Genomic DNA, 25739 nt, shown 5'->3' on the forward strand with positions numbered 1-25739 from the left:
AGAGTTATACTAGCTCTTAAGATGACTGCGTTGCATTTCACTGTGTGGACATCCCGTAGTTTAGCCGGCCCAGCTTCTTCTGTTGGGGATGTTTCTTTTTTTTCTTTTTTTTTTTTGGCGGGGGGATTCTCTGGCTTCAGCAAACCTCCTTGTACCTGCAGATTGTGAATTTGTCTGATTATGGTGTCAGGAAAAAATTCCTAGGTGGTTAATTGCCGTGTCATAGTTGGACTCCAAAACGTTGACCATTTTCTACGTCCGTCGGTGGGTAGGCGTCTCCCAACGCCTCGGCAACCCAAGTGCCAGCAATCACTCACTTTCACGTGCTTTTCTCCTGGCGATCTAGGGCAGAGGCGCCCTGTCCTCCGCTCCTTGGACATTTGTGCATCTTCTGGAAATATTTTTGCCCACTGGGGGCTCGTTCTTCTTCTCATGGTTCTTTGTAAACCACTGGTGCTAAGCTGATGGATTAACTCAAGCCATCTGCAAACCCTGAACCCTGTCTCAAGCATCCCTCGCCTGGAAGCAGGTGGCACCGTTGGTGGCTGCAGCGTGGTGAGGTTCTGCTTCGCTGAGGGTCCCAGGGGCCCCTCGTGCTGCTGACTGCAGCTGGAAGCTTCTCAACTGACCTCTTAGGGACTATCCGACCTCTGATCCCAGGTGACTGCCAAGGGTTGCCTTGGGCTATTGCTCCGCTTGCTTTTCTGGTAGGAAAACACACCCCACCTGTCAAGCTCTCGCCCAAAGTCAGCTTTTGAATCGATTAAAAGCAACGTGCTCACGCAGATCCACACATGGACACCTTCGTGCAGAACCAGACAGCCCTGCCTGGAGCGGGCCAGGTGGCCCCACGTGTGGCTCAGTCTGACAGTGCCAAGCGGGAAGAGGAAACGCAGAACGTCGATTTATAGTTATCAGCGCGGGGCTGCGCACGCAGCGGGCGGGGGACGGAGGCCGGTCGGGCGGCTGAGGAGTGAGCACCAGTCACGTCTGGGAGTGGGCGGAGAGGGTCCACCCGCTTCGTTCTTTCTTTCTGGAGCTTGGAAATGGAGGCTCAGAGAGTGGGGACGAGTCAGTGGCCGCGGCTGGTCTGGGATGGACGCCTCATGCCTCTCCTCCTCCTCGTTCTCCTCGAGACCCCGCCAGACGCCCATTCTGCTCACTCTCGGTTCCAAGGTTTAGACTGTCGTCCATGACGTGTGGGTCACTGACTGGGAGCAGGAAAGGCCACTGTCCTGTTGTGGGGCCAGGTCACAGCGTATCTCTGGGCTGGCTCCCTGCCCACTTCCCGGGACCCTCCAACACGGACGGCGATGACCACGATCCTACTGAACAGTGGACGGAGGGACGGAGGGTAGTGGCGGCCGCAGTCATGAGCTCCCTCTAGCTTCCCTTACAGGCCTCAACGCAGCAGGACTGAGCCCGAAGGGCCCCCTCCACCCACAGTGACTGCTTTATTTGCCTCTTGTCCTAATCTCGTCACAGGGACTGTGTCCGTCTTGCTCACCAGTGTGACCCAGCACCAAGGACAGTGCCTGGCACCTACAAGCCCAGAGATGGCTGAATGGAGGAACGCTACCGGGCTTGTTGCCTGCTTCGACCTCTGTTGGCCTTTGAGTAGAGGTGGTTGTGGCCTTTCTCTTGGGGGGTCTGCCCTCGGAAGCTGAACAGTGAGGCGCTGGACTTGGCTGCAGCCTGGGGAGCAAGAGAGAGAAGCTCTGGCTGCACCGCGGGCCGTGTGGTCATCACTGTCTCAGCCCGAGACCCGCGGCGTTTACGGAGCGTGGCCCTCCGCGGGCTGCCCGGGTGGCCCCCGTGCTCCCAGCCTCTCTGCTCCTCTGTGCCGTGTGGGCGGGGTGGGAGCGGCTGCAGCACCCCCCTCAGAGCTCCAGCCCCACGTGGCGTGGGCTGGAATCTCCACTTGCCTCTTATCAGCTGTGTGACCTTGGGGAAATCATCTGACCTCTTTGTGCCCCAATTTCCTCTTTTGCCAATGGGGCTCACGAGGATGCCTGGTTTCTCCGGTCGTGCTGAGGACTGAGTGGGGCCGGGTGTGCGCAGTGGCCACCTCCACTTGCACCTCGATGGCCCCATCGTCCCCAAGGCGGAACCTAATCACCCATGTTCTACCAGGAGCATCCGCTGACCATTTCCTGGGCCTCAGCCACCTGAACTGTCTTCCTTTGGCACGTGCGACAGCCCAAAGGAGTGACTATTATTCTTGTGGGGCATCTGGGGGCAGGAAGTGAAATCTTTAGAGTCCTGCCCTCCACAGTGACCCGGGAAGGAAGTGGCGGAGCAGGACTGTCCTGCGACCCTGGGCCCCGTGCCACCTTCTGCCACCCAGCTGGCCTCCACTCTCCTGAGTTCATGGGGAGCCTGTAAGTCTCCTTTGCGGTAGATACGGTGGCTCCCTCTTAATTTTAGTCCCAAAACTACCCCCTCCTTGAGCTTCCATCCTAATAGCCATTTGGCTCATTCTAGGATGAAATGTTAGGACTGCTATATACCAGAAAAATAAACATCCATCTTGTTCAAACCACTGTTATTTTTGGGTCTCTATTATAAAGGTGAAAACTTTGATCTCAAGATAGCAATATATATATTGCCGACATGTTATAGACTCTGATGTGTCTTTAATATGCTTCCAATAAACCCCCTTTTTGGAGTGAACCAATGGAGCATAGTGTACAAGATAAAACATCCACCGTTTTTCTATTATATGTGCTCAGTCCTTCATTTCTGTTCACCGGTGGAGTTGGGATGAAGGACTAGGAGTTCAGAGATGTCGCTTGATATCTCTGGGCCCCAAGACGTGGTCAATCTCAACCTTAGCCTTTTTAGGTTCTCTTGGTGGTTCAAACTTTACGGACAAAGCCGGGGTCCCCGTCAGCTCTCCGCCCCCATCAAGTGTCCGTTAGCTCCCTGGATGCTGAGCTGTGGCAGGGCCGGCGTTCTCGTGTTGAGGGGGGGCCGTGAAGTCCCCCCGCGTGTCAAAACCTGTGATGTTCAGCCACATCACAGCACGCCCACATCCTGGCCAAGTCTCCAGGCACGTGGGGGCAACCCACAGTGGAGTCACCCAAGTGATGCCGGGTGCAGGCCCTGGCAGCAGACGCAGGTCCCCTGGGGCGCTCTCTGACACCTGTTGCAAGTCCCGAGGCCTGTGTTCTAATGCCGTCTTCATCTCTGCCCCTCCTCCTATTCCCAGAGCCAGGCCCTCCCTCCCTAGCCATGCCAAAGGCACATGCTGGGGCCTGCTGGACGCTACCTGTGGCTTACTTTCAGAAACACATTGTTTTAGATGTCCTAGGTGCCAGGTGTTAAATGCGTATCAATTACTTGACATATTTAATTGTGGGATTATAATGTGGAGACACGGTAAAGTATTTAAGGACTCATTCAACGTATTATTTTAAAACGGCGATTAACACCGATTTGGGAGCATTTTTGGAAGACTAATTCGATGATCGAAAACCACATTCTGGCACGGCGGCGTTTGCTCAACAGCAGCGTTTGTGGAAATTAGGAGTGATTCAACTACCTCGCTATACAATTAGTTGCTTAATTCTGTCCCCAGGCGTCCGAGGTCAGAGTAAACTGAAGCCGTGGTTTCCAGAGCGTGGCTGGGCTTTAGGACAGGACCGACCAGTCTCCGGGGTGCTGCCTTCTTCTGCCACCTGTCCCCCCTCCGACCTTCTCCCCGTCCCTGATCACCATGCTTCTGTGCACCTCACTGCATTTGTGGTTGCTCCCCTCCCTGCCCGTGTGGTTATGGTTACCGTGGTTTACCAAGTCCTTGATTCTTCTCACAAACTCCTGGCACACCGCCTCTGCCCCCCGCCCCCTGAAGGCGGGGCCGCCCTGGTGAACTTGCTTTCACTCAGGTAGCACGGGCGAGGGACACGCGTCCCTTCTGGGCAAGACCCACGGGGCACTGACCTCATTCCCTTTCCCTCTGCAACTGGAAGTTTTCCAAACGGTGGCTGATCCATCAGCCGTAAGTCTTGGAGTGAGAGGGATACTTCAGCCTATCTGCTACGGACACAGGGCTCACCATAGAAACAAATCTCGATCGTCTTAGGTCACTGAGACTTGGAGCTTGTTTTGTCCTGCAGCGTGACCTAAATTCTCCTGCAGATACACTTCCTCCTGATTGCCCTTTGGCTGAGGCCTCCTTATTTTTCAGACTTGTCTCAAATACTCTGTCCTTGGAAAGGACTTCCTCCCAGCCTCCCTACAGCACATTCCCTGCTTTATTTTCTGAATCGAGCACAGAAGAACATCTGATATTATTTGGTTTATTTGTCAAGGACATCTGATATTATTTGGTTTATTCGTCTCCTTATAGCATTTTGTTATTTCGAAGGTAAACATTTTTTCACATGGTCGGATTTCTGAAATCAGGATGGAGCTTACAGTCCATGGTGTGCTACAGGCCATGGCATAGCTGGATGTCTGTGCATCACGCATGACACGTGTGTGAACATGAAAATGACAGCATTCACACCCGCAGGTCTCTTCGGCAGCCGACATGTGTAACTAACACACAGCCGGTCAGTGTCTGCACACAGGAAGAACATCTGGATTGGACATGGACCCTCTTTTAATCTCTATGAATGGCACGGTCAGAGGACTTGAGCAAATCATACACACTTAGGGACATTGCCGAGGTGTGGACCAAAGGAGAAAAACTATACAATTCAAAGTCTGCTTAAGAGTCCAGCGCTCGTGGCCGTTAATCCTTTTATGGATTCTGTAAAGAAATGCCACATCATTTGTGCTATGGATCAATGCACAGAGGATGAGTCAGTGTGGAAAAAACCCAGACACTGATGAGCCTGAGTCAAAATGAGATTCAGAAGAGTTGGATCCAGTATAAAAAAGTTTGAGGAATAACAACCAATCTATTCCACTCGTATTTTCATTTTTATGTATGCACCATAGTAATATGTGATAAAAATCTGTCTAATTAAGTCTCAAAGAACTCTTTCAATAAGTAAAATTAAAAATTCTATGTGATAAGAAAGCATTGTGTCACGGATTAATTGGCAGTGTGTTTTTCTTTCACAGTGGACCAAAAAATGATGGTGCTTCTTGCAATCGTGTGCCTCCGAGTTGATGAAACGTGGTATTTCTGTCCGAGGCTGATCTTATCACAAAGACATCTGCTGTGTCATTCAACTAAATTTCAGTTGTGTTTAAGTAAGGTCTCTGGTCATTTAGAAAGTTGGTTCATTTGGATTCGGAGGTCGCTGTGATTTTAAACTTGACCAGCTCAGAACTGGAAAAGGGCTGGAGTTTTGCTTCTGACACCCATTGGGTGCTTAAGGCTTGGATGTTCCCAGGTTCTGTTCCTGGGTGGGACTAGGTCCCTCACAGGACCTTGGGCAAGTCTTGTGTCACCATCGAAATTATTTTTGCTGAATTCATGAGTCACCCGTATTATTATTTAATGAATAGTTTTCTCTTTTGAAAACTTATTTTTCCATTAAGTATAGACTCAAAGCTAGCGCAGAAAGGCCCTGTTGACACTTTACCCGGTTTCGGTGGTGACGACTTCAGCTTCGTAAGTATACTATGGTATCAATAATAGGAAAGTACAATTAATTAGGCGGCAGACCTTATGCAGATTTCACTGGCTTTGCGTGAACTCATTTGCATATGCATGTATAGGTCTATGCAGTTTGCTCACGTGTGGACACTATCCACTATGAAGACACAGAACTGTCACCATGGAGGAGCTTCCCGTGCTGCCCCTTCACAGCCTCTCCTCATTCTCTGTCAACAGCCCCCCGGCGACCACGAATCTGTTCTCCGTCACTATAATTTTGTCATTATTACATTGAGTCATACATTATACACAATTGCTTTTGTTTTCACTTAGCGTAATGCCCTTGAGATTCATCCAAGTTGTTGAGTGTGTCAATAGAGTGTTGTTTTAAATTGCTGAATAGTATTCCACGGTATAGAAGCACCGGTTTATTTAATCGCTTGTCCGTTGAAGGACATTTGGGTTGTTTCGAGTTATCGGCTGTTGCAAATAAAGCACCGATAAACATACACATACAGGTTTGGATGTGAAAATAAATTTTCGTTTTTCTGGGTGAGGTGCCCCAAAATCCAATTGCTGGGTCGTCTAATAAGTCTATGTTTAATTTCATAAGAAACTGCCAGACTGCTTTTACAGCGACTGCCCCATTTTTCATTTAGACCCACCATGTGTGGGGGACCCAGTTTTTCCACTTCTTTGCCAGTATTTGGTATTGTGGTATTTGTAATTTCCGCCATTCTGATGGGCGGGCAGTGATAGCTTGTCATGCATGGTTTGATTCGCATGACCGATGCCTGATAAAGCTGAGCATCTTCTCACGTCTTGGCCTCATGTCGGCCGGTCCTCTTGGTGGAGTGTCTATTCACGTCTGTTGCCCGTTTTCTAACTGGATTATTTTTTTCGCTGATGAGTTTTGAGAGTTCTTTATATATTCTGGATACTAGGCTTTTGTCAGATATGTGGTTTGCAAATATTTTCTTCCAGTTTTTTTTTTTTTTATAAAGACAAAATTTTTAGAGTAGTTTTAGACTCACAACAACTTCTGCAGAAAGTACAGCGTGTTCCCATGGTGCAATTTTTACAAATGGCGAATGTGCATCATTATCACGCAAAGTCTATAGTTTACTTTAGAGTTCGCTTTTGGTGTTGTATGTTCTATAGATTTAGAAAAATGTATATCTATGGATCCACAATTACAGTTTCATGCCTGTTCATCCCTCCCTCGTCTCCTCTAGTGCTTGGCGACTGCCGGTCATTTTTTACTGTCTTCAGGTTTTGCCTTTTCCAGAACGTCACATGGTCAGGATCATACGCTTCATACCTTTCACGCTGGCTTCTTTGACTTAGCATTCAGCGTTTAAGTTTCCTCTGTGTTTTTCATGACTCGATAGACATCTTTTCATTTCTTTTTAACACTGAAAATATCCTGTCGTTTGGATGGACCGCAGTTTATTTACTCATCCATCTACCAAAGGACGTCTTGGTTGCTTCCAAGTTGTAGCAGTACGAATAAAACTCTGTGAACATCCGTGTGCGCGTGTGGACGTGTTTTCAACTTTTTTGGATTAAAAAAACAAGAAACATGATTGCTGGGTCATGTGAAAAGAGTATGTTTAGGGTAAGTTGTCATCATATCCAAGGTCATCTAGGTTTTCTCCTAAGTTATCTTCTAGAAGTTCTATAGTTTTGCATTTTGTGTTTAGGTCTACGATCCATTCTGAGTTATTTGTGTGTGTGTGAAGAGTGTAAGGTCTGTGTCTAGATCCATGTTTTTTCGCACGTGGATGTCCACTGTTCTAGCACCAGTTGTTCAATAAAGCTTGTTTTTCATCCTCGTAACAGGGTCTTGTGCAAAGATTTCATATGATAAAATCTAATTTAGTGATTTTTTTTTTCTTTTACGGATTGTAGTTTTGGCATCATGTCTGAGAACTCTTTGTCTTAACCTTAGGGCCCAAAGCTTTTCTCCTATTTTTTCTCCTCAAATTTTTGTAGTTTTACATTTTACATTTAAATCTACAATCTATGTTGAGTTACTTGTGGTCTAAGGTGTGAGGTTTAGCATAGTTTTTTCTTCTTCTTCTTCTTTTTTTTTGCCTGAGACACCCAATTGCTCCAGCATCATTTGTTGAAAAGATTATTTGCTTTCGCACCTCTGTCAAAATCATTCAAGCGCATTTGTATGGGTCTATTTCTGGGTTCTTTGTTCTGTTCTATTGATCTATGTGTTTTCTCCGTCAATATCACACTGTCTTGATCACTGTCGCTATATAGTAAGTCTTAAAATTAGATAGTGTGGGTTCTTCAGCTTCACTCTTTTTCAAAATAATTTTAGCTATTCTAGTTTGTTTGGGTTTCCATATAAGTCAGAATAAAATGAATATTTAATTTAAATTGGCTATTAAAATGTATTTAAAAGAGAAGCTACAGCTGTACTGTGACATTAAAATAAAAATATAACTACTACAATAAAAAATTCATATGTGAACCATGTGAAATGATCTTATAAACTAGACTGGCCCAGCCCCTCATCTCCCAGCACCCCCGTATTGGGAGGGGGCTTTCTGTGGAACGCGGGCTATGTCCCCTGCGGAAACTCACACGGCTCTGTCGTTTGTCTACAGCTGGCTCAGTGTTGGCTGGTGACCCTACAGCAGCCATCTGTAGGGTGGCCCATGGTTTGTAGGCTGGCCTAGAGGACAAGCTCTGACCAACCGCGCCCTGTAGGGACTGAGCGAGCCAATCGGGTCCTCCTTGGCACCTCGGGTGTCAGGAGTCGGCAGTGGGCAGAGGGTGACAGGCAGGATGTGAGGGGGACACCGCTGTGCAGAGGAGCCAGGTCCCCACGTGGAAAGTCCTCGTCCTCCTGCTCTGGCTTGGCCGTGCCAGGAGGGCGGGACATGAGACAACGGGCACTTGAGAGCTGTCCCAGGTTCTGAACAGCCTTCTCCCCACCCCAAGACCTGAAGTCCATGAGCGGGATGGTTCTTTTTTCGACAACTCCATGTTTTAGGCAGTGTTTAAGCTCGGGGTTCACAGCAATTATGGAGCACAAGACGACGTCAGGGAGCACAGCAATGACGTGTCACCGAATGGGGTGCTGCTCCCTTTCCAGCCACCTCGGCCTAGGTGTGTAGGTGCTTCATACCGAGCCCCGCCCAACCCCGATTAGGAGAGAGAGGCAGCCTTGGCCGAGGGCTTTCGGTGAGCAATACTCTCCAGCTAGAGTTCCACGACGCTGTGATTTTCGGTAATTTGCTTACACATTTCCTTTTTCTCCTCAGATAGTGCCTAGTTCATAGTAGAGGTTTGAATTTTGAGCCGACGAATGACTGTATGAACTGGATGGTTTTTCATTATCCTTGGATTTTTGTCTTTTTACCCCAACTGACGATGAACCCCATGTGCTCTCGTTTTTCTGTTCTCGTTTTGTTCCTAGAGCCAAATCAAGAGCTGGCAGGGGAGGGTCTCAGATCATCCCTCGTCCTGGTTGGCACGCAGATCGGTGCATGAGGAAGGCATGGGGAAATCAAACTGACGGTTGGGCCTCACTCCTGATTTTGGCTCCAGAGGAAGCTGACACACTGGCTGGCGTGGGCTCGGTTTAGTGTCCACGTCGGAAACTTGGCCTGTGACTCTTCCCTCAAAAGCCTCTTTGTGAGGCGCTGGTCTCTGCACACACACCCCCGCTTCCTTTCCCCCGGGACAGGCCTCCCCATCATTCCAGGTAGCAGGCCTGGCGCTACCTGCCTCTCCTGGATCCACGTCCACCTGGGACCTTCCTGCCACCCAGGAGGAAGCCTTCTCCCGGGGCCTGCCTCGTGGTTCCTACCGGAGTGGGGACACAGTGACACGTGGCCAGCTCTCTGCTTCAGGGCTGGGCAGTCTGCTGGAACACGAGTCTGAACTTTAATTTCACTTCCTCTTTTTCGTTGGCCTCTAATAATTTGTCACGTGCCGAGGAAGGACCTTATTGCGAGTCCGGCTGAAGATTTCTTTAAAAGAAAACCGCCAGCCAGGCCGGACGCACCGGGGTGCCGGCGCACTGTTTACCGTCCTTCAGAGGACAGGTCAGCAAATCGTTTCAGCCTTGTTTAAAGCCTCTTTAATGGATTCCATAAAACGCTCTAATTACCGATAATTATCCGTCGAAGCGCTTCCGAGCTTTTTAAAGCTTTTCTACACCATTTCACTTTGTTCACAGAGTTCGAGTTCTCAGACGCACTTGAGCTAGAGGACCATCGCTCTCCTTTCCTTTCCTTATTAATTTATTTTAAATCGCACGCTCTGGAGCGTTTATCAGGCAGGCAGGCTCGCTCTTTTTGGGCTGAGGCACGGAGCTTTTACTCTCTTTTCTATCCGTCTCCATCTTGTCACCCAATAAGACATTCAGTGCCGTCTAAATGATACGAACGTTTCTTCCTCACCAACTACAACATAACCGGCTTCTGGGTCACCGAGAATCCTCACGTGCATTGTGTCATTTGAGCCCTGAGAGGGACTTGAGGGCCACCTAGACCAGGCTGCTAACTTCTGCTGCAGTGTCGACATCGGGGCCACGTCGTTCTTTGATGGGGGGCCGTCCCGTGCACTGTGAGATGTTTAGCAGCCTCCCTGGACTCTACCCACTGGATGCCAGCACTGTCCCCTAGTTGAGACAACCAAACATGTCCCAGACATTGCCAAATGTCCCCTGGCAGGGGAAAATCTCCTGTGGTTGAGAACAGCTGTTAGATGAGGAGGGCATGGCCCAGAGGGTTCGCCCCAGGGCCCAGCAACTGTGGCCTGTATGTAGAGCTGGAGGCTGTTGGCACTGACAGCCCACGGTGGCCCCCAGCTCAGCAGGGTGAGCCGCCTTGTCCTCTGTCGTCCACTGTTCCCCTTCGGAGCCTGTCCCCCGTCACGGTCATTCCCAGCACGAGGGCCTCTCTTCAGCAGATTTATCTCCCGGAGTCTGTTTGTTCGCGCTTCTACTCTCCTTCCTCCCAGGTTGCAGACATGTCATCTGATTTCGTGTCCGGCAGAAGTCTCTGAGCGGGGCCATCCTGCTCGCCGCGGAAGTGAGGAGGGGACCCCCGGGGTGGCGAGGGAGGAGCGCTGACAGCGCCCCAGGCCCCGAGGAATCGTCTGGATCCCTCATGTTCCCTGTCCTGCCAGAACCACAGGCTCAAGTTCCTGCATAACCATTTGGGACGTTGTGTTAAGACCAAGCTGGGCGTGTCCTGAGACGGCGAGCTCCGACCCGCCTCGTTCCCGTATCTACCTTCACCCGCCCTCTCCTGCTTTAGTCGAAAGAGCTGACTTGGGTCAAGTCCTCACTAGGGGGTTGGGAGTGTGTGTATGTGTGTGTTTGTGTGTGTGTGTGTGTGCGTGTGTGTGTCGTCGCTGGCGGTGGCGTTGCTCAGGAAGAGGGGAGTCTTTTGTCTAAAATCTCACGCCTTTTGGAAATGTAGAATTTAATGAAGTTAAGCGGAACTCCTTCTTGCAGGACTTCTCAGAGCCTTTACGCGCTCACGGGCTCTGTGACCCTCCGAGGGCAAGACGAGGTGTGACCGCTCCCTAAGCAACGTGACCACAGGACTCTCTTTCTTTTCCTGGACTATCTCATGCCACCGTTCACAAAATATCCCTGGGCAGAAGTGTCAGCCGGATGTGAACGTGCACCTCGCCGGCCTTCCTCGGCCGGTCCCAAGGTGGCTTTGACACGAGGGAGGATGAGAGGCGGCCAGTTACGGAAGCCCAACGCCAATCTGGCTGTGATGGCTCTCAGTGGCCGGACTCTGAGCGAGACCCTGGAGAAGACGAAACACCTCCCAAGCCGTGACGGTCGGTCTGGAGGACGTGGCCTGCCTGTCCACGTCGGTGGCCGCGGGGAGGCTGGAAGGGACGGGGTCGGGGCGCTCAGATGGCGATGTGCCCGCCGTCACCCTCCTCCTCCAAAACCCAAGAGGGGAGGGGAAAGGGCAGACGGCACAGAAAGAGAAAGGAAAACAGAAGTTTCCACTTGCACCGGATGGTTTTGTTTTTTTATCTGTTTGCAAATGTTCAGTGTAATGGTTTGAAACCCCGCCGTGTAGCTGCCGCCGCCCACACAGAGCTGCAGAGGCGCTGAGCCTCGGCAGGCGAACCATAGCACCAGCGTCGGCCATTAAACCCGAAGCCACCCCAGGGCAGGCTGCACACCTACCCCCCGGCGGCCCTTCTCTGCCACCCACACCGCCCCAGCACTCCCCGGGCCACCGCCACTGCCACCACCCGGCCACCTCCACACACACACATTATTTTTTTTTTTTTTTAAATCTCCAGCACTCGATTTCTCTAGAGGAGGCATAAAGAGAAGCAAAGGCAGACATGGGACGAGCAGGGAGAAATCTCCTGCTTCATCGCAGACTCCGGGTCTCGGGAGAACGCGGCAGCCCCACCTGCCCGTGGACTGACCACTGAAAGGTGAGAGCGGTCTTTGTGATTTCTTTATGCACCTGGAGGTCTGGGAGGCAAGGCCAGAGGAAGGGACCTTAATCACTGAGCCTGGTCTTTTGCCTCCCGAGTGACTGTGTCAGGCAGCATGATGGACGCTCCCTGCCAAGCACACGCAGCCATCGCTGACACGAGCCCCGACTCAGGTCCCCGCGAGAGCTTTCGAACCAGGGGGCGTCTAATCCCCCTCCTCCACCTTTCAACACAGCCTCCTAAGCCGAGGTGTGGATTAAGGTCGGATCCTGCGTTTGGCTTGACCTGTTGATTTCCAGCTCCGGCTGCCGGCCCCTCCTCCCTGGGTGAGCCCTGACCCATTGCCTTGGGCCAGATGGAATGGCTCTCTGTCCAAGGGGCTTTGGGAACCTGTTTCCCCAGTGACCCCAAGCCCGGTAATCAGAAGCCATCAGACCCAGCTGTCCAGCTAATCTGTATGAAATAGGCTTCCTTCCCAGTCGAAATCAGCAAAGTTTAAAATAGAAGGGACTGGAATCGGAAAGAGGGCTACGGAGTCGTGTATGTGATGCAACAGGCAGGAACATCCGCATGGAAAATGTTAAGTGCAAATGACATAGCCCCCGACCATGCGGGGCGGGGAGACGGACGGTTTCCTCGCTTATGAAGCATGTTTGTGGGTCGGAGGGTAGCTGAGCGGGGACATCTGTTCTGGAAGGTCTGAACCTGTCGACACGAAGGAGAGAAATGAACTGAGGACGACAAAGATGGAGGGAAAGAGAAAAGGCCACGGAGTAACGTGCGTGCAGGGCAGACGCAGAGGCAGGAGCCCCGAGCTCCGTGCAGTCAGGGATGCATCCGTTGGCACAGATCTATTTTTAGTTTCCAAGATCTGCTGTTACATTTTGCCTGGCATTAATTAATGTCACAGGCATGTTTCATCCCAGGCTCTGAAGGGCCTTCGCGTGTCGTTCAGACCGGGAGGCGTCGCCCCCCCACTGAGGGGCACCCTCCGTCCTGCGGGGTCTGGGCTGGACGCAAACACGGGTCCAGAATGTTCCGCTTTCTGGCCTTGCCCTCCCCGGTGCATCCGTTAGTCTCCTGGCTCCAGCCCTTGGGGGTCTGGCCGTTGGCCAAGGGAGAATTGCGATTGTTAGCTTTGTTTTTCAAAAAGGAAAAGCTGTACACACTAAAATTAAAAAAAAAAAAAAGAAAAAAAGATGTTGGATCGTGGTTTGGAATAAAAAAAAATGGCGTTGGGGGCAACTCCATCATCACGGTGAAGAAGGACGATGAGGGCCCTGATCTCCAAACAAGGCTGATTTGGGCCACGTAGATTTCGCGACCGGGGGCATCTTCCGGTGTAGTTCGGACCAACTGTGACCTTTTAGCAGGGGACTGACCACAGGGCTGGGGTCGACAGGGTGTTGGCTGAAATCGCGGGGGAGGCTAATTACCCCCCGAAGCCTGTTCAGATGGCAGAGCCGAGGCCGTGAATCCGAACAGAGCTGAAGTGCGGGAGTTATCGCGAGCGGGGCGCCTCGCGTCCCAAGGTGGTCACGAGATGACGGCCGGCTCACGCGTCGGGCGAGAATGAGAAGCCAAGGCCAAGCGGCAGGGGACTGTGGGGACGGCGGTTTCTGCACATTTGCCACAATTATTAGATCAATAAGAAGCTGTGACTATGTCAGGGCCTCTAATTAGGAGCCTTCTCTGTCTCCATCTTAGAGTCAGCCGGACCCACTGACTAACTAGCTGTCCAGCGCCATTTGTCAGGGCCTATGTGTTGTCTTCATGTACTTCCTAGGTCGTTTACAGAGAGGCCACCTAAGACCAGGGCACGGACAAGCTCTTGAGCAGCTGGGAGAGTCCCCATGGCCCGTGGCCGGCCTCTCTGTCGGGCGGAGAATCACGAGACGTGCACGCGGTCTCTGGTGACCGTTGGCAAAGTCAATTTTCAGGGCCTCGAGAAGCATCGCCACATTTCTGACGTTCTGAGGCAGAGGCTGAGCCACCCGAGGGTGTGAGCGAGGAGGCCACCAACCGTGGGTGTTATGTCATGCAGCTCATTTTCGTCCTGTCACCCAGACACCTGGCTCAGGGGTCCTGAGCCCACGTGTGTCTGAATGAATGCTGTCCGGAGCATGCCTGGCCCCTGGCACACTGCTGGCCACACACTTCCCCAGGGCCTGACCGCCCTGGCGTCCCCAGCAGGTGCGACTGGGCTGCTCCGGGCTGGGAATGCCTGTGTTCAGCCCTGGCAAGGGGTCGGAGGGGGCGGCCAGTGGAGGGTAATGAGGACCTCTGGCCCCTTCCGGACCCCATCTGTGGCCACACAGGGACAAGATGGGTGGCCCTCTTGGCACACCGGACACTGCAGGTGGCTTTCAAGTTCTTGTTCTGTCTGAGACCTGGCCGGAGGATGCCATCCAAAAGCCCAGTGAAGGCGTCCTCCGGTGCCCCAAGCCGAGAGTCCCCTGTGGCTTCGCAGCTTTCCCGTGCTCGCGGAGTTCTGAGTGGCAGGACCCGACGAAGGGGTTTGAACCGGGACGTCGACTTGGGGAGGTTCTGACGGGTGGTCTTACGGTTGCCCGGTGCTGCCCCGGGGAAGGGCTCACCGCGTGTCTCGATTTACTCCTTGCGATGGCCCGGTGAGTTCGGTGACATCCCTGTCCCCACTTTACTGAGGAGGAAACTGAGTCCCATAGATTCTGTGTTTCACGTTTTATCTTGAAAATTTTGCATCGCGCACTGTCGTGTATCTGCTGAGTGTACTGTAAAAATATCTCTTGCCCTAAAAAAAATCCCCAACTTGAGTGACAGCTGTCGCTCCTGGGCGAGGTGCATGTTTACCTGTGCTGTGAACAGGTGACACTCTTGTGGCCCGCGGGCCCGTTCTGGAACTGCAGAGTCGCACATGGCCATCGGAGGGAGGGAGCCAGGTGCTCCCCACGCACCTTGGGTCCTGTGCCTCCTGTGTTCGATGGTGACTGTGGGTGAGAGACAGCGTCTGCGACCACTGTACCTGCCCCGCTAAGCTCCCCTCACCCCCAGCGTAAGTAAGGAATCGGGCTCGCTGTCACACGATTCTGCAAAGGGCCCCTGCTGGCTTGCGTTGGAGAGCTGGGCCGAGGGTAGGGGGACGCTCTCGTCACGTGGGAGCCCCCGGAGCGGGACCCTCCCTCCCCAGCAGGCCCTGGCCGCAGGCCCTCCCCGCCCTCCTCGCCTCTTCCTCTGCAACCTGCCACGAGCCTCACATCCTGAGAGGAGCCTTAGAAACGGCCCCTGTTGATGAAAACACACGTATCCTTCGCCACAGGAAACGCGGCCTCACGTGTGTGGTGATAACTGCCAGGCTCCACAGAGGAACAGATTTTAGATTTTTCGCTAAATTAGGAAACACATGTTCTGCCTCCCTCCCTCTCTCCCCTCGGCAGTTCTCAATTTACCTCACCCGTGACCTCTGCCCTCCCTTCCTCTCCCACATGGGGAAGCTGGACACGGAGGAAATAAAGTCCGTGACCCTCTGGCATAGGTAAAAACTGTGAGAAAACAGGATATCATTTACGACAGGAGCCAGTGGGCCTCGGTCCCAGGTAGGGCTGTCGGATGGAACACAGGATGCCCAGTTCAAACTCGAATGCCAGGTATGCGACAAATACTTTTTAAAAGTATAATCATGTCCCAAATATCGCACAGGACATACTTATACTGACACATTCTTCATTGTTTCTTTGGAATTCAGATTTAACTAGGCTTCTGTAATTTCATGTATTTGCGGCACGTGGGGGGCCACCACGCGAGACTCGGGTGCTCCCCCAGAAGTATCGGGGCCACCTTCCCCCTCCAAGCTTGCTTCCTGGGCCTCTGACAGTAAAGAGCGAAGCAGCCTTTGTGATGATAAACCCAGCGAATCTTCGGCTCTGGGCACCCCCAAACGCGTTACGTGGGAAGGCGTGTTTTTATTTGTTGTCCGGGGAGACACTGAGGCCCAGGGAGCTGGTGTGGCTCAGGGCGCTCAGCCGCCCTCAGCCCGTCTCCCTGAAGATCGCTTGCGGGCCGTGGGTGGGTAGGCAGCGTGAGCGCTGGGGAGAACAGGCTTTGGGGAGCAGTAGTACCAGGTTAGCTTGGAAGTGCTCTGCACCAAGGTGGGCCTGGCCCGGCAAGACATGCAAATTATATGCAAATACCCTTGGCCGCCTGCAGGCTGCCCCGCCTGGATGGGAGAGTGAGTGCGGCCCCCAGCCCTGGGTTTCTGGCGGGGCAGGTGTACCTGGCTGAGCGCAGTGGCCCCCCGCAGAGTGCCTGTGGGTCCACGTGGGCTGGAGCGGGAGGCGCATATGTGCGTGTGAGCAGGTGCACACACACACACACACACACACACACACACACGCTCTCTCGGCTGGATGAAGATGCGAGGGCCCTTGCCACCTGGATCCGTGCGCCCCCAGCAAGCCGCATGGCTCGTGTCTCCTGGGATCAGCTCTCTCTGGAGAGGAAGAGGCAGTCCCTTCCTGTCGTCCTGCCGTCCTGCCGAGCTGCCCGGGTTGGGAGACTACTGATGAGGACAGTCACACCAGGAGGGCCCCCAAATGCTTCCGGGTCTGGAGGTCCTCCTGAACTGGCGAGCACTGTGTCCTTCATTCTCACCAGGGCCTGGTGTTGTCATTGTCCCTAATGGACAGACGAGTCCCCTCAGGCTTTCGAAGGTAAAGTAACTTGCCCACAACCGGTGAGACGCCGAGCTCGGGTTCAGCCCGAGTGCCACTTACTCCCTGGCTGTGTGATTCGGCCAGGTGAATCGCTGCCAGGTGAGTACGAGAGAGAGCTAGAACCTGGATGCTGCACTCTTGGAAGGTCCTTTATGGAGATGTGCGGCAGTGTTACCCCACGCGGTTTCGGATTTGTGCTCTGGCCTCAAATGTCGCCGCCGACGGAGCCCCGTGTGCTGGGAGGTGTTCTCCAACAGAAGAGCTGAGCGCAGGGAGCACTCGTGGGGAGTGGGCCGCCCCGGCCCCCCTCTCTTATCTGCTGAGGGAAAGAGCTTGGCTTATTGGTTCCACATGCTGGTGTGGAATGGGGTGACTTGAGTCCAAGTGGTGTCCTTGCCGGTTCCTGGCTGAGTGGTCGGGGGCAGGTAGCCTCACCTGTGTGAGCTGTGAATGGTGTGTGTAATGACCACCCCACTCACATCGTGACTGGGAGGTGCTGCTGTTATCGATCATAGCTGTGGGCCGGCCACCATCTCAGGAGCCGCAAGAGGGACAGCACTATGAGAGGTGTGGCCCTCACCTTGGAAGATCTTAGCATCCAGGACACCAAGCGAAATCCATTACAATGTGAGGTGGCTACAGATACACCCCTGAAAGAGGCTGTGAATGGAGGGTCTGTGAGGAGATTGGTTTGGGTGGAGGGGCCGTCCCTTCGCCCACCCGTGCCTGGCAGTGGGCTGGGAGCTGCTGACCAGGGAGAAAGGTCCCTGACTTACGGGCCTTGCTTTGTTAAGCGTTTAGGAGCTTAATCCCCACTGCAATGAGCTCGAGGGCGTGAGGCTGCTCAGGAGCGGGCATCTAGGCGGCCGTCCTGAGGACCGAGCTAAGACGTGGCGCTCAGGCGGGAGGCCGTGAGGCGCAGAGGGAAGGAGAGAGGACTCGGCTATGCGTGTGGCTCCCGCAGGGCGCCGGTCACAGCGGGAGCGTGAGGGGCTGGAAGGTCCGGTGTGCGGCCTCCTGGGAGCAGGAACAGGAAGTGGGTTTGGGGAAGGGCCGGGAGGGGGCTGAGGCCGGTGCCCATGGCATCTTACAGGGAGAGGACGTCACTTAAACCCAAGAGCAGCGGGACCACCGATGTGACGTAGCGCGTGGGGCTGCGCCTGTGTGGTTCTGTTTTGGCTGAAGGATGAGTGTGTGAGGGGCGAGGGCGAAGGTAGTGACCGGATTTTGGTGATCTGTGACCCGCACGATTTGATCAAAATCCCTCTTGTCTACCACCACCGTCCCTGGCCCAAGGGGCTCAGTGGCTACTCAGAGGCTGGACCAGGGTCTCCTCAGACCCTGTTCCTGAGTCTGCCCCCGCCTGCTCCTGGCCCACACTCCGAGTTCCTCCTCTCTGAGCCGAATTCTGCACGACTGGACCGGAGGAGAACAGGAAGGTGTCAACGAGGCCTGAAGCGTGGTTAAGACCCGCCGCCTGGCTGCTGACGAGGTCAGGCCTGACTTCGATTTGGCCCTCCTTGCTGGGCCGGGCGCATCCTCATGGCTTGACTTCCTGGAGAGCAGAAGCCTTGGCAGGCGGAGTGGATCACTTCGCCATGAGTGAGCTCTGAGGCCCTCGAGGTGAAGTGCTTAATTGTCCTGGCTGCTGCCCAGCAGCTTGGGACTCCCGGCTGCCGAAAACTGATGGGAGACTGGATGAACATGAATGACTGTCCCAAGGGCCCACGAGCATCCTCTAAGAAGGGCATGTCAGAGGTGGGGTGTCCCTAGCATGCTGACCTGGAGAGGGACAAGGACCCAAGGATGCTTGGCCAGCATGGCCCTGGGAGGGCATTACTGCCTTGCTATTCTGTGCTGGAGTAAACTCTCTTTGAAAAAGCCACCAGCATCTCGACTCTGCTAACGCAGCTAAGAGGCTTTGTTCAGCCATTCCTTACCCAGGATCCACTTGGGGCTAGGCTGAGAAAGCTAGATTTTTGCCCATGTCTATAAGGATTGTGTAGGCTAACGAGACAAACTGACAGGTCCATAGACCAGCGCCATGTGCTGTCCAGGAGCACGAGGAAGGAAGGGCACGTGGCCAGGGGACCCTGGAGGTCCCCGCTGCCCGGGCTGGTCGGGCCTTGCCCCATGGACACACGTTCTTTGCTTGGATTTCGCCGGCAGGTAGAAGCACCACCCACAGCATCCAGTGTCTCTCTCCTGCAAACTCCGTGAGAGCTCCCCTCCTCTCTTCCGACCCCCGCTTTCCCAACCTCCTGTGCCACGTCCTATGCCGCTTAAAATGAAATTTCTCCTGTGGCCTGAGAAGTGCGTCATTTGTCCTCTGCACGCCCCTTAGCCTTCTGCTGGCCTAACGTTGCCCGGTGAGGACTCACCCCAGGGCCTTTGCACTCGACTCGCCCCCGTCTGGAGCCCCTGGCCCTGGGCTCCCCCCAGCTGAACCTCGCTTCAGTTTCAGCTCCGTCCTCGGGGATCCCTCCTTCCCTGTCCCCCTCACCCGTCACAACCCGTTTTCGTTTCTTCGCTGCACTGATTTCTACCCGAAATCGCCTCGCTCATTCGCGTGTCCTCCTGTCTGTGAGGAGCCCTCTCCCCGGCACGTCAGCCTCACGAGGGCGAGGACCTTCCCTGTCTTCCTCTCCCCGATCCTCTGGCCCAGAGCAGAGCTCGGACCTGCTTGGTACCAAGGAAATGTTCGGTGAGCGATAAGTGACTTGAATGCAGCTTCCCTGACCGCTGGGCGAGAAAATGGCCTCTTCTTCCATTGCTTTTCTTGTGGGTATCTGCCCGATTGGCTTTTGTTCTGATTTTCTCCCCAATTATCTTGATTATGCGTCACATGAAAGACCAAAGAGCCGCGTAGTGAAGAAAAAACCCTTTCAAGACATGAGAAGTGAAAGAGCAGACTCGACGAGGCCAGGCACTGTCCGGCGGGCGGGCAGACGGCAGGCTGGCACGGCACACTCGTGCCTCGTGCGACGGGGACAGGTGTCCCTGTCCGCACACCTGCACATGCGTCCGCGTTTGCCCGTAAATGCACAGGACGCCAGGACAGAAACAGTAGCAGCTGGGGTCTGGCGCCAGGGGCGATGACGTGGGCTCTGGTGAGAGGTGGGCTCTGGCGCTGAATCTTACTGGACGTCGTTTCCTGAAGGTCCGGGTGGAGAGGCCTCTGACGCCAGCCCCAGCGGAGAGACGTCCTCGGGTGCTGGAAGGGGAGGTGAGGTGTGCGCCTCACCCGACATCGCTGAGCTAGATTGCCCCTGAAATACTTTTAGCTCTCAGTTCCAGGAGCCCTCATCCTTTGGATTGGCAGAAGATGAGCTGGGCACCTCATGGAGGGACAAATTCTAGTCGGGACGCCTTCGTCCTCAGAGCCTGGCCTTGAGAGACGCGCTAGGAAAACCCTCCCGGAGGGGAAGACGTGACGGGCACCCTTCAGAGGGTGGGGATGAGGCGTGTTCTTCCTGCTGCTCAACCAGAGACCCCCAAATTCCCGGCCCTTAAGAGCGAGTCCCGCTGGGAGCCGGAGCTGGTGGGCTCTTCCCTGTGGGTGCGGATGGGATCCTGAACTTGGCCTTTGGAGAACATTGGGCGGCTTACAATCCGAGCTCCCCTTCCTTCCGCAGAGGGTTTGGGGTGTCTTATAGTGAGGACACAACGAGAGGATGAGACAGTGGGAACTACGGGCGGAACGTGAGATCGGAGGCCCCCCGAGGAGGAGAAAGCCTGTCTCTGGGCGGCGCGGGCGGCTCAGGTTGGGGTGTGGGCTCCGGGAGCCACAGTCATTCGGTTCCACAAGGGCAAAAGGGTCGTTGGCTTGGAGAAGCAGCTGGCAGAGGCCGATATACAAATCTGTGTTTTCACCTGTTTATCGAAATGTTTAAACGTGTTGTTTTCGTAGATACATCCACAAGAGGCCGATTAGCCCATCCCCCCGGCAGCGGTGGAGGGCGGGGTCCCGGCCCCTCCATTTTGTCCCCCACCTGGACCGGTGAACTCTTCCCCTTAAATAAAAACGAAACAAGGACACAAGCTCCTTACATAGGGAACTTTGTGAGAGGGAAGAGGAGGGGTATGAGCGGTCTTCCCGGTTATAGCTGGGACCCCAACCTTCTTTTTCTTTCTGGTCTAAAAACTTAATCTACGAAAACAGCGTGTGATGCCGGCGCCATCCCTCCAGGTGCCGGCAATGATTTCTCTTCTACACCCCGCGATTAAAAGTCTGAGAGCCAGGAGCTCGAGAGCCATGCCGTGTCCTCCTCGAGAGGGACAGAGTTTGCAGGGCACCAGATGCCCTGCCGCCCCCTCGAGTTTCCTGTCACTCAGCCACTTGCTTCACATGTGACTCCGTGAGTGCCGCCAGGGGCGACGGTTTGGGGCGATGAACCGCAGACAGGGGCCGCGGTGGCTGGGGTCGCGTGCCTTCCCCCCAACACGGCACGGTGCCGCCTGGGGGGGGGAGGCGGGAACAGCCGGTGGAGTCACCCCGCAGCGAGACAGAGGGCTCCGCACAGGGCTGAGGGCGAGCGTTTCTTTCCCAGACGGCCTTGGCTGCCCGGGGAGGAGGAGGGGTGAGGACAGTTCTGGGCGACTCTCTTGTGAGTCTCAGGGGGCGTCGCCTTGGTGAACTTCTGCCCTCTGCTCACTGAGCCGCCGGTTTTGGTGACAGGTGTCCTCGTGCCCTTCCCTGGGCCGTCCGTCCGCAGAGGCGTCTGGGCCACAGACCCCCACTGGAACCCAGCCCACCCCGATGTCAGAAGAATCCGAAAGGCCGAATGGGTTTGGTCCATATTCCCGACGCCCATGGCCGGGCCAGGTGGGGGTGGGGGTGGGGTGGGTGGGTTGTTGTTCTTCTAAAAAACCCTTTTCAACTCCTTTAACTTCAGGTGGGACTTTTTCTTTCTTTTTAATAAACGTTTCCTTTCGGAATTATTTTAGGTTTATAAAAACGTTGCAAAGTTAGCACGGGGAGTTCCCGTGCCTCTCCCCACCGGCCCGAGAGCGTCTTTCACGAGCGGGGGGCATTGGCCACGACCGAGGAGCGGACACTGGTACCTGACTGGGACGGAACCGATTTTATTTGGATTGCAACGGTATTTCCCTGAATGCTGTCTTTCTGCTCTAGGAGCCAAGCCTGGGTCAGGTCCTACATTTCCATATACCTTTTTAAAAATAGTTAATACTTAGGGAGTCATTTCAACGGCTATTACACAGACACACTGTGACCACGTCAACTATGACGATAGCCGGGGGCAAATTGAGAGACAAGAACAAGTCACTTTGACAAAATCTATAATAAATATCGATGACGATGATGCACAGCTTGGTGCGGAGGGAAAAGGCACGCGGTGTTTCTCCCCTCCCACCGGAGGGAAGGGCGGCGTTCAGTGTCCCCCACAAAGCCGGCCACGAAGCCCGGGCCGGGCGGGGGGCGATGAGGCCGCTTGCACAGTCCGGCGGCGCCTCTTTCCTGGGCGGGAGCGGGAAGGGGGCAGAGGGGACCTTGGTGGCAGTGGTTTCCGTTTCGATCGTTCAGCTGCTCTTTGACCCCCCATCACCGTGGTTAACTGACCGGCGGATGCGTCACGTGCTCAGTAAAAACACCGAGAGGCCCGGAGGACGTGCGGGTGGATCATCGCACGGAGCCCTCGTGTGGCGACATTTGGGGGGGGCGCACACTTATCTGTCTGCACAGAATGAGCACAGCAGCCTCAGCACAATGTCACACGATGTCTGTGGGGTGCTCCTTTCTCCAGGGACCCAGCGGGCACGACCTCATCGCTCATCACACGTGGACTGGGACCGCAGCCCTGTTTTGACAAGGAGGAGAGTGTGTGCAGGAGGGAGCTGAACCCCAAGAGGGGACGGGCTTCAATAGACATCCGAGTGCGTGTGTGCGCAGTGGTGCCAAGCCCCAGGAGAGGCCGTGTCCCCCCGCCGGCCCCCGGGCAAGGCCTCGCGTTTGATGACAGGCCAGGGTTGGGTGTCTCTGAGCGTTGCCACGCCAAGCACGTCCCATCTGGTTTGTGACTTCGCAGTCTCTCCAGGCCACGTCTGGCTTTGCTTGGGGAGAGAATGATTCGGTGGGTTCATCGCTTGGCAGATGTTGGCCAAGGGCCGATTCAGTGTCCAGCACCGTGGCCGGTGTGTGGGGGTGTGTGTGCAAGGGCCTGGCGGGGAATGGAGAGGGACATCCAAACGGTCACTATGACACATGGGACAGATAACCTGAGAAGGGTGGGGGGCGCTCAGAGCCAGGGACGTGCCGTGAGGGTCCACCTCAGTGTCCCTCGGGGAGGGGTGGCAGGCCATCTTGGCTGGTGTCGTGTGGTCTGGGTCCCCCTGGATCGCCTTCTGCGGTGTGCACGCGAGAGTCGAAACAAAGAAGCAAGCAAAGCATCCACCCGTTGCCAGCCATTTACTTCACACACGCTCGCGGGAGCGTGAGGCTCCGCCTGGCTCAGCTCGGCGCTTCGAGGGCCCCTGGAGGTGGGGGCGGGGAGGAGGGCAGGCGGCAGGATGTGGGAGGGGGCAGCACCCCGGCGCACGTGGAGAGCCCGCGGCGTGACTCACCCGAGGCACCCAGAGGGGCGGCTCGGGGCCTGGCTCCCCGCCGCGGCTGGGGTGGGCGCCGGGGCCCCGGTTTCCTGCTTTGACTCGGCCCCACGCTCGGCCCTGGGAGCGTCGGGTGGCTGCAGCCACCCCCCGCTCCCTGTGGCTTTCTGCCGTGTGACTGCACATTTGGGGACTGGGGAAGGTCCCGGGGACTGAACCCCAAAGTCGGGAGATCATCGTGGCCCCAGCCATGGCTTTCTCTTGTGTGCTGTGGGGGCGAAGACGCGTTAGAGTCACCCCCGGGCCCCGTCGCTCCCGTCCTGTCTCACTTGGACACCCGGGACGTCTGACGTCTCCCGGTTTTGGGGCGTTTTCTCTGAGATAGTTTTGTTTTACGGAACAGCTGTTACAGGGGCGATTTCGTCAGATGAGTCTTGCTTTCGGCAAGGGAGCGATAGCACGTTTTTCGTTTGTTTCCTTGGGAATAACAGGCCTGAGAAAGTAAGTTCGCCATTCTCTGGACATTGTTTTCCTCCTTCTTTGGTGACGACGGCCACGTGCTTCGCTCGCCGCTGCCCTGCCGCAGGCTCTGGAGAGCCGGACGGCGTCATGGTGCTCAGAAGAATCGGAAGGGGAGCGATTCATTCATTATATTGAGATATAACTCACGCTGTAACATTTATCCCTTCAAAGTGTGCCGTTTAGTGGCGTCTGGTGCATTCACAAAGTCGTGGAGGCATCGCTGTTGCCGATCCCAGAACATTCCCTGCACCTCCAGCAAGCTCCACACCCGCGGGCGCTCTGCTCCCTTCCCCGCCACCCTGGGCCCAGGCGGCAGCCAGTCTGCTTCCTGTCACTACCGATTTGCCGCTGCTGAGCGCTCCACGTCAATGGGATCGTGCGATCTGTGGCCTTAGTGACTGGCTTCTTCAACTTGGCACCGTGTTTTCAGGGTTTGAGTGTTGTCACGTGTATCAGCCCTTCATCCCATGATGTCCCAGAGTATGAGGATACCCACGCGTGCGAGTAACCGGTCATCCATTGATATATTTATTTCCAATCGGCTCCAAAGGCATTCGCGTGTGTGTTTTTAAAGTAGTTCTTACGCAGGAAACGTTTCCATTAATTTATCTCAGTGGAGTGAGTTCACACTGCAACCTGGGAGAAAAACTAGGCAAATCAAGGTCTTTTTCGGTTATGGGGACACGCTTGTCCTGAGGACCGCCACGGGTAAGCCTGGGGCCACCCAGGGGCCTTGCCCATCCTATCTGCTCCAGCCTCTCCTTTGCCACAGCTGTCTGCTCGGAGCTCTACGGTTTCCGAGCTTCTGGGGGTTCTCCCTGACACCAGGGAAGGCCCGCCTCTTCGGCCTGGGAGTGTGGGTGTCTCGTTGGCCGGCGCCGCCCCCTCCCCACATCCCTGGCTGCCCCGCGGTCCCTCTGTTTCAGGGGCGATGGGGCGGTCACGGGCCTTCAGATTTTGTGCATTTTCGGGCTTCCCAGCTTACCCCTTGCTGCTGCTTCTGCCCATCGAACTCCTTTGCCACGCCCGGCTCGTTTGTCCTTCCCCAGGAAGCCGCCCCCCACAAGCCCTCTTTCCCTGGGCTCCCACGGAGCTGTGCTCCTATGTGCTGTGGCCTGCAGTGGCCGTTACAATATTTTACGAGATGTGAGTACCGATAAATCAGGACGGACGCTGGTGTCAGTGTCTGGCAGGCATTTACTCCTTGGTAGCTGGGTGCCGGGGGCCCCTGGGCAGGGGAAGGGACGCTGGAGGTGAACTGTGCCGTGCGTGCCAGTGAGCTGAGGCTCGCTCGCACGGGCGAACGGCACGGCGGCTGGCTCTGCATCTCTCTCTCGTCCCCAGCCGCACGTCCCCTGCCCCCTGCGGCTGTCACACGCGTAGGGCCTTGCCCAGCCAACGTGGTGCCTGCTCCTTGACGCCGGGGTGCGAGAGTGGGAGCCGTGTGGATCTGCATAGTTTGGTTCTTTCGAAGCCCAGCTTACTGGGCCAGATGAAACCGAGTCTAGCTGACACGAGGCTTAGATATAGGACCAGCCGGGGATTCCTGAGGACAGAGTGGGGTGAGGAAGCCTCCCTCTCCCCAGGGCAAAAATGGCACATTCCAGAGCATTCGGGAAGCTGGCCGCCGGCCGACCGGGGTTCACACACCACCACCCTGCGAGGCCAGCTTTGCCTCCACTCTGCCCCGACTCACTCCAAATGCGTTTCTTACCGTCGGCTCCGATTCCGGTTTAGAGATCCATTTTGCCTCTCAGCCTCTGCCATTTAGAATAATTATATTTTCCACCCTCCTGCCCCCTGTCATTCATGTGCTGGATCCTTCCACAGTCGGAGAGGGCAGGGCGGGGACCAGGGTGGGAGAGAGAGGGGCTCCCCATGGGTGCAGAATTTCAGGGGCTCCCAAAACTCAGTCATCGTGGTAATATTTTAGTGCAATATCTATCTTAAAAATAAAA

General features: G+C 54.9%; 1 protein-coding gene across 1 annotated transcript in view; it reads left to right on the forward strand.

Moving 5' to 3' along the window:
* The first annotated feature begins 11868 nt into the window (after window positions 1-11868).
* ZNF831 (zinc finger protein 831) overlaps window positions 11869-25739 on the forward strand; it is an 87753-nt gene continuing 73882 nt past the window's right edge. The window contains exon 1 of the mRNA XM_039863737.1: window positions 11869-12001. The gene's annotated coding sequence lies outside the window, so the exon portion shown is untranslated. The remainder of the gene's footprint in view (window positions 12002-25739) is intronic.

This window comes from Pteropus medius, unplaced genomic scaffold, assembly GCF_902729225.1.
Source record: "Pteropus medius unplaced genomic scaffold, Ma_sr-lr_union100, whole genome shotgun sequence".
In the NCBI taxonomy this organism is placed as follows: Eukaryota; Metazoa; Chordata; class Mammalia; order Chiroptera; family Pteropodidae; genus Pteropus; species Pteropus medius.